Raw genomic sequence first — 9,944 nt, forward strand, 5'->3', positions numbered from 1 at the left:
TTCGCCATCCAGGACACTTGACTCTAGACGTAAGATAAGCATTGGTGTCTTCTTTTAAAGCAGCTTTAAAAACACGCAAAAATGTTTTTACATTTGTGATCACGTTTAATCTCATCCTGACGGAGGAACCCTAATTTTTGTTGGTATTATGTCGTTGGAACCCTGTTTTCGTTGGTATTATTGGGGTGTGCTGGCCTTCGGCGAGCACAAACCATTGTTATCTCACATATATATTATTGTTGGAATGCTGCTTCAGCAGCAATACTTCCAAGTATTGTTCTTTGAATCTTTATTCAACTTCTTCTATTTCTTCCGCGCAACCTTTCAGTGCCTTCAAATCTTCAGCTATTAAAACCGTTCAGCTATCAAAAAATTCAGCAGTTTCAGGCCATGGGCGCTATGGCTTTTCAGCTTTGTACCTCTTATGGTTGAATTAATATAAATCAATATTCATAATATTTCTAACATGGGTTTTCTTTCAAATCCTTTCAAACTTCTTAAAACTTCTTCAACTTCCAAATCCTCCTTCTTCCTCAATCTTTCAGCTAGAGCCACCATTTAAACTTTTAAACGTTGACAAAACCCTAAACTATTTTTACATAATTCAGCTTTTTGATATCCATTCAACTTTTTTTTATATCACTGATTATGTTTCGTGACTTTTTCAAACCGCTTCTGAGATTTACATGGGTGTTTACGAGAAAGCCCTGAGTTCAGACTGAATCGCTTAGAGCGGAGGGGAGCTTCGGATGTCGTTGAAAACATATTTCTAGTTTGCCACCATTGCCACAATTTTCGCTCTTCATGCTTCGTTTTTGGATCAATAGATAGCTAATTTTGTGCTGTTTGTAGACAGTTGTCTGTGGAATCTAAAAGACTTACACATTTGTTCAGAGCCCAACGAAGGCGAGAGAAAGTCCACCTCTTGCCCCATAGAGTCCAATGCAAATGTGGTGACAAATTCGTCACAGAAAACAAAAAATAACAAGATTTATAAACTGCCGTTATAGTCGTATTTCTGAACGCTCAGACATATAAAGGACATCTCTGGTTTCGGCAGACTCTTGGGTCTCGGAAAATATCGTTATTTTTTGGATTGGACCAATAGTTTTGCGTCTACGTTAACTTGTTTGAGGTGTGGATTCTTGCAAAATTTCTGGTATTCTCTGCCCTCAGCGCATTAGCAGCCATAGCTTCACCATCACCGTGGCAACCACACAAACAAGCGCCAGTCTCTTACACAGGTGATTGGTATCAGCTGATTAGTGGAGACACAAGACAAGCGATTCAGTCATCTCGTCTCATTAAAAAACTAAGAGCACCACAACACAACTACTACCACTACTGATACTGCTATATCTTATGCCACACTACAACTACTAATTCTGAAGATGCTGCTAATATCTCTTTTGCTAACTACTATGCTAATGCTACTGTTTCGTTCTACTACGCCACTGAGTGCGTTCACTTGACCATGAGAAATCCGATAGCAATTGTCAGTTTATGCCAATAATACAATTACTCCGTTTACATGTGTAATTAGTAATGTGATTACTCAAACACGTCTACATGATTCTTTTTATTAATCCTTGTATGGTCCACGGACAAAACTTGCACCATCATCCTTCTGCAACAAAGTGTCGCCATGTCTTCCTGTATCAGCCCTACTACTGCTGTATGTTTCATTCAATCAAAACATTGAAAGTCTACAAAGACGAGTAAACGCACTCAATGATAGGCTACATCTGCTACTGATATTACTATCCCAACTATAATTTCAGCTGTTAAAACTATAATATTCTTGTTACAACTATAGCCTACTTCTTCTTCTGTTTAACAGTTCAACTTTCAGCTTCTCCCGCATTGTTGGCAATTTAAGCTCTTATAGCTTTGTTGATGCAGTTCAGCTTCCACACTGCCTCTTGAAATTCAACTTATTATTATAATTATTTATTCGATTGCTTCACAACGTTCAAACGTATTCTCCCGCATAGTTTTTAAGCACTGAGCTTCGTTAGATGATGCAGTCCAGCTTCCACACTCCCTCTTTTGTGTAAGTCATACATTTGTTAAATTAATTTCAGCTTGAGGGTAATTTCTCATTTCTGTATTTTCAGCCATTAAAAATAAATAAATTCAGATTTCAGTATTCCAATGCATTTTCAGCAGGAAATGCATGTTCTAGTTATTATTCTTGTACCATGGAAGTCAATGGCAGCCCCTAGAACCCTTCGACAACTTTTTGAGAAATTTGGCACACTCGTTAAGGACAGTTACTTCTATACTTACACAAAGTACTTATACAAAGTTTCATGTCTCCCATTAGACCACTCTAGCGCCACCAATGGTTCAAAGTTGGACTTGTGTTTACACACGCAACTTTTGAGCCGTATGACCGATTTTCAAAAATGAAGTACCATTGGATTTCCTGGATCAAGACGAGTTCAACACACACCATGGCGTCAATTTCCGGTATATAGATTTTCCGCAATTTCCGGTTTTATCAAAAACCTTTGAAAGCCTACTCCTCCTACAATTTTTGTCATATCTTCTTCAAAATGACCAGAGATGATCTTCAGACCAAGCCTCAAAAAAGTTACCTAAAGGAATTTTGATCCTCACAGCCGGTTGTCCGGTACAGCCAATCAAATTTGGCAACAAAGCAACTAAACAGGAAATTGGATCAAATCTCAGCAAATCTTTGAGATATCAAAACCAAAGTTGGTATATTGGTGGACGACACTACATCATGTTACCATGTGAAAAATGTACTTAATATCTTAAAAAATTACTGATATAAAGCGAATCGAATTTATCGCTAACGCTAAAATAATGCTTTACACATCCACCGGTCTAAAACGGATACTCTGATACTATCACTAGTTCATATAAAGACTCTTGAGAATGTTTAGTATTCAAATCTGAAAAAAAGTTGAATGTAAGATGAAAAGTTGATTTTTAGTGAATATTTTAAATATACATGCTTGGCTAATTTCAGAGCTTTTTTGGCTAAATCCTCTCTCCCCTCCTCCTGCCCGCGCGTGCTCCAAATCCTCACACTCTCAGCCTTCCCTTACACACGCGCGGGCTTGGCAAGACGCACACGCAACATTTCAGGAGAGTGTGGGCTGACCAAGCCCCCACTCATTCCTTAGTCTCTAGCAAAGGCCTTGTGGATCTTGTGATCTTGGATCTCGTGGATCTCTCAACAAAAGCTGATCTTTTTGGTATTGCATTTCCGATTTTGTATGCAATGGTAAAAAGTTATTCAAATCCTGAAACATTGATATATATATATATATATATATATTCAAATTTTATTTCAGACGCCAAGTTCCATATAAAATAACAGACATAGAGCTATAAAAAGAGAGTAAAACAAAAACATAAAACATAGATAATACAGTGCATAAAAAGTATGAAGACTTTTTTGCCAATGTCGTCTTAAGTTCCAAAAAAATCAATAGCAGCTCTTTAGAGGGTTGACCAGAGCCTCTACTATTCAGTTCTCAGACTTGTCCAGTCGACACATGAAACCATAAATCAGTTGTCTCAAGAGTGCCTTACAGGTTGGTACATGCTTAGACACAAACAACTGACTAGCACTATGCCACCTAGGCACATTAAGTAGCAATCTTAAAGCGTCATTGTAGGCTACTTTCAGTATCTGTATACTCCTTTTCCTGTACATAGACCACAAATGAGCAGTGTACAATGATGTTATGTAGGTTCTAAACAGGGAACATTTAACTGAATTCGAGCACATAGAAAACGTCCTTAATAACATACTGGCCTGAGAATATATTTTACAGCGCTGTCGATATGTATCGTTGTCATCTGTCCAATCATCAGAAATGACATGGCCCAGATATTTTATTTCCTCACAAACACCAAGGGGACTGGCAGATAAATAAAAGGTAGGGAAGGTTAATTTCCTGTCCTGATTACTTCTGACTATCATTGTGGCTTTTCTTTGCATTATATTTTGTATCATGATCTAAGCCATACTGAGAGCACACCCATAGCATCTGTTGCAACAGGCTGAGTAGGACCAGATCATCTGCGTACATCAGATGATTGACAATAGATTCACCAACAAGACAGCCTGTATTTGTCTTATTCAGCTGGCTTGATAAGTCGTCCATATCCACATTAAACTAAAAGGGAGATACAATTCCTCCTTGTCGAACTCCGTTACCAACATGGAAAGGAGCTGATACAACATTGTCCCATTTAACATGAAAAGTTTGATTGGCATACCAGAACACCAAAATCCTCACAAGAGGTTTAGGGACACCTCTCGCTATTAGCTTCATAAACAGTTTTTCATGACAAATTCGATCGAAAGCTTTGGAAGCATCAATATAGCATAAAAATACAGATGAATTAAAACTTGTGTACCTGAGACAATCTCCTTCAGAACATAGATACAGAGATCAGTACCATGTTTTCTTTTAAAACCAAACTGATTGTCTGCAGTCATAATATACATTTCCAATTTCAATAAAATAATTCTCTCAAACACTTTAGACAAGATACTGGCCAATGCAATGGGTCGATAGTTGTCTATGCTGTTCAGTTTACCAGCCTTATCTTTAACAACAGGCACTAACAGTACTGACATAATAGAGTTCGGTAGAACACCATGAACCATAATTCCAGTGAGCTTTGTTGTTGTCTAGCATGTGGATGGCATCATAAATATCTACTGATCTAACTATCAAGTCTGCAGAGATACCTTTATATTCATTATCAATTCTCACTGTTACTTTTAACACAATTAAATAGTTTACTGTAGTGCTCACACCATAGATCAGCAATCTTCTCTGGACAACTAACCCCCTCGATATCAGAAGGGAGGGGAGTTCTGTTATTATTTATGATCTTGACCTCCTTCCAGAAGTCAGTAAGATTGTTATTCTGCATCTTTCTGGCCAGCGAGTCTGCTCTCATTGTGTTTTCATTTCTCTTAATAAAACAAGTGCATATTTAAATCTAGCATTTGTGAATTTTTTGTTATCAAGCAGCACTCCCTGTCTGGGTCTGCCTGCCTCTGACCATGTTGCTCAGACACAAACTCATTCCAGCCAGGCCGTGTGTTAGGGACCTTACTCTTGTGATTAATAAAAGGTTCACTGGAAGCATAAAGACATTTGACGATATCATCATACATGCCACAGAGCTTTTCAGCATGATGTTTATCCTTGCAGTTCATATCCGTGCACATTAGGGCATCCCTAGGCAATTCAACATCACTAAGTTAGGTCTCAGTTAATAGAAAATATCTGTGCATAACCTCTTTGGTCAATTTTGACCAGTCCAGTTTTCTTGAGGGAGCAGCATTACCCTTGTTGGCCAACAAGGGTACACTCTCAACATTTAGCAGCATAGCAACTGGTATGTGATCAGTGGTGGCCAGCCCATAACATATCTCTATACTTTCCAGTGAGTCATGAGCATCTGCTGTGGTCACAATATGGTTTAGCCAGGAAGTTGTGTGCCACGCTTCACTTACACAGGTAAAACTTGTATCAGGCAATAACGCTTGATATAATTAATTTAGTTTCATTACAGAACTGCTGCAGATGTTGTGCGAATAAACACTTATCTGACATGTCAGCATTAAATCACCCATGACATAGACACAACATGAACTAATGTCCTCTATGAAGGACTGAATAAAAGCTAACCTGTTCTGAAATTCATCCTCATGGTCATAGGATTCGTATGGTCTGTACACATTTAAAATAGTAAATTAATTTTCATTGTGATTTAACTCCAACCCAATAGCTCAGTCAACGTTAAGCCGCACCACCTTTACCGTTCGGTCATATTTTATGTTCCACAGTATAGCTACACCCCCAGCTATCCTCCCATGAACCATTCTCATGCTGAGATCGGTAGTGGACTCTCCAGCACCATGAAACATCTTGTGTAGGGAGTTCAATTTGTCCAGGTCTTGCTTGGCTATCCAGGTTTCTTGAAGGCAGACAATGTCACTCTCGTCCAGCAATGTGTCCACCACCAAACGTCTTGATCTATCAGCAGCAGTATGTCCTACTCGGAGGCCACGAGCGTTGTAGGATACAACCCGCATTAATGATCTACCACGGACCCATCAGGGCAGCTGGCCGGTGTGTCTGTCTCCCTGGTCTCTATAGATAGGCCTACATTCATCCCAGCATCATGACTGAGCTGAAGCTCAGTACCCTGAGAGCGGAGGGTTTGCTCTGGTCTAGCTTTTTTGAAAGTATAGACCAAGAGTAATTACCACAACTGGCCCACCATTACCCATAGGTGGCGCTACATTCCACGCCCTAAAGCACAAAGATACGAGGCTTTCTGGAATGGATAGGCTAACCAAGCCCCCTCCCTTCACTCCTTGGGTTGAAATAGAGGCCTTTGTGGATCTTGATGGTAATGCATTTCAGATTTGGTATCCCATTGGTAATTCTGCAGCATAGATTTTTCTATACAGTTACAATTTGTCAAGAATATACATTTGTCAATGGTTCGCAATGTTTGGAGGAATCCGCCATTACTGCTTGCAGTTATATTTATTATTATTCTTGTAATTTATCTCATGAACACATTGGTAAAAGGTTTTGAAATTTGGCATATTGATACAACATGCCACAACTACGGTCCAAACACAGACTGGCCCACATCAGACCATAGGGGGCGCCACAGGCAGCCCCCAAATGTCCATTTTTCAGAGTGATTGTATTTCCACCCCAATGCTCCAATTCCTCTGAAACTTGATGTGCATGCCTCATTTTTCATGAGGAACAAAAAAGCCTCAAGGACCCATAAGGTCCGCCATGATAGATTTTCCTGTACAGTGATAATTTGGGAAAACATTCAAAATTCCTCTTCTCTTGAACCAAAGGTCTAATTGACTTTTGACTATTTTTTTACTTAAGGCAATTGAATCAAGTACAAAATGGCTGAAAGGGGTGTATTTATGTAAATGTCCCCACTAACTCAATATGTTTGGGTCACTAAATCAAATGTAATTTTGAATGATGGTTTTTCAAACCTATTAGGCTTTAAGGTGACATCACTCTTACGTACCGTTCACAATTTCACCTTGGTATGTTAAAATATGATTGAATTAGAGCTGTTTCTACTTTCGCTTACCACAGGAGAAACAGCTTACTTTTTTTATACAGTAACTGAACGTGAAAATATTCATCATTGAGATTAGCTCACTGGGCTGAGACGGTGACCTGCAAAGTATAAGGTCGTAGGATCGAATCCAGCCACAGTCGTGTAGCCAGTCTTGAATTTGAAAATCTGTTTAGTTAAACAGGATGACATTGTTCTGAAGTACTATGCGCAATTTCACATTGATATGTCAAAAGATCATTGAATTTACAGCTGTTTAAACTTGGACCGAATCAAACAATCCGTGATACAGGAGAAACGTGTTCCTTTTTTTGTGCAGTAACTGACTACATATCCTCATCCTTGAGGATAGCTCAATGGGTGGAAACAGTGTCCTGCAAGGTCACAGGTTCAAATCCAGGCACAGTCTTTTGGCCTGTCATAATTTTGATTACTTGTTTAGTTAAACAGGCAGACATCCTTCTGAAATACCATGCGCAATTTCATGTAATTTCACCTTGAAATGTCAACAGTTTCTTAACCTTTGTCCCAAAGCTGACCAAAAACTAATACTCATATCACGCAGTCGGAGCACAGCTGGATAATCAGCGTCTGCACCCTTGGGTTCCCAGCATGCAGTGCGACATGTCCAAAAACGCCAAAAACCAAAGACTTGTGGAAAATGGTTTGGTTACAAAAGCCGTGCCAGGGATTTCAGTTGTTGTGTTCGTTCAGTTAGAGGTTTGTAATGTTATAGTTGTTTAGTTAATATACAGGTCCTTCTAAACAAATTAGCATATTGTGATAAAGTTCATTATTTTCCATAATGTAATGATAAAAATTAAACTTTCATATATTTTAGATTCATTGCACACCAACTGAAATATTTCAGGTCTTTTATTGTTTTAATACTGATGATTTTGGCATACAGCTCATGAAAACCCCAAATTCCTATCTCAAAAAATTAGCATATTTCATCCGACCAATAAAAGAAGTGTTTTTAATACAAAAAAAGTCAACCTTCAAATAATTATGTTCAGTTATGCACTCAATACTTGGTCGGGAATCCTTTTGCAGAAATGACTGCTTCAATGCGGCGTGGCATGGAGGCAATCAGCCTGTGGCACTGCTGAGGTGTTATGGAGGCCCAGGATGCTTCGATAGCGGCCTTAAGCTCAGCCAGAGTGTTGGGTCTTGCGTCTCTCAACTTTCTCTTCACAATATCCCACAGATTCTCTATGGGGTTCAGGTCAGGAGAGTTGGCAGGCCAATTGAGCACAGTAATACCATGGTCAGTAAACCATTTACCAGTGGTTTTGGCACTGTGAGCAGGTGCCAGGTCGTGCTGAAAAAATGAAATCTTCATCTCCATAAAGCTTTTCAGCAGATGGAAGCATGAAGTGCTCCAAAATCTCCTGATAGCTAGCTGCATTGACCCTGCCCTTGATAAAACACAGTGGACCAACACCAGCAGCTGACATGGCACCCCAGACCATCACTGACTGTGGGTACTTGACACTGGACTTCAGGCATTTTGGCATTTCCTTCTCCCCAGTCTTCCTCCAGACTCTGGCACCTTGATTTCCGAATGATATGCAACATTTGCTTTCATCCGAAAAAAGTACTTTGGACCACTGAGCAACAGTCCAGTGCTGCTTCTCTGTAGCCCAGGTCAGGCGCTTCTGCCACTGTTTCTGGTTCAAAAGTGGCTTGACCTGGGGAATGCGGCACCTGTAGCCCATTTCCTGCACACGCCTGTGCACGGTGGCTCTGGATGTTTCTACTCCAGACTCAGTCCACTGCTTCCGCAGGTCCCCCAAGGTCTGGAATCGGTCCTTCTCCACAATCTTCCTCAGGGTCCGGTCACCTCTTCTCGTTGTGCAGCGTTTTTTGCCACACTTTTTCCTTCCCACAGACTTCCCACTGAGGTACCTTGATACAGCACTCTGGGAACAGCCTATTTGTTCAGAAATTTATTTCTGTGTCTTACCCTCTTGCTTGAGGGTGTCAATGATGGCCTTCTGGACAGCAGTCAGGTCGGCAGTCTTACCCATGATTGCGGTTTTGAGTAATGAAACAGGCTGGGAGTTTTTAAAAGCCTCAGGAATCTTTTGCAGGTGTTTAAAGTTAATTAGTTGATTCAGATGATTAGGTTAATAGCTCGTTTAGAGACCCTTTTCATGATATGCTAATTTTTTTTGAGATAGGAATTTGGGGTTTTCATGAGCTGTATGCCAAAATCATCAGTATTAAAACAATAAAAGACCTGAAATATTTCAGTTGGTGTGCAATGAATCTAAAATATATGAAAGTTTAATTTTTATCATTACATTATGGAAAATAATGAACTTTATCACAATATGCTAATTTTTTGAGAAGGACCTGTAATCTTGTTGGTAACCCTGATTGTGCATGTTGTGTAGTCACAGGCTGTTTTCGCAAGGAGTTGAATATGAGCTCTGATCTAGCCCAGTTGCCCACATGATTATCGATAGTTGTGCATTGACTGAGAGTCCGGAGAGAAATAAACTCAAGGAGAGTTTCAATATCCTATGGAAAGTTAATAATCAGCCCTTACTAATCATAAAATCTCAGCGGTTGGTGTGTAGCAGGGAGGCCAGAGACTCTGATTTGTAACCTTATGCTCATGAGTTCAAATCCCCGTTAAGCCCATTGTTGATGGCCAAACATGAAGTCGTTTTGCCTTCTTGTTGTACAAGTCTCGATCTTTTACAGTGTACATGTTTGTAATATTTTGCCATTTTGCGGAGGAACCCGCATTGCTGCTTGCAGCTATATTTAGGTTCCTCCAGTAGGAGGGAACCTATTGTTATTGT

This window comes from Hypomesus transpacificus, unplaced genomic scaffold, assembly GCF_021917145.1.
Source record: "Hypomesus transpacificus isolate Combined female unplaced genomic scaffold, fHypTra1 scaffold_154, whole genome shotgun sequence".
Lineage (NCBI taxonomy): Eukaryota > Metazoa > Chordata > Actinopteri > Osmeriformes > Osmeridae > Hypomesus > Hypomesus transpacificus.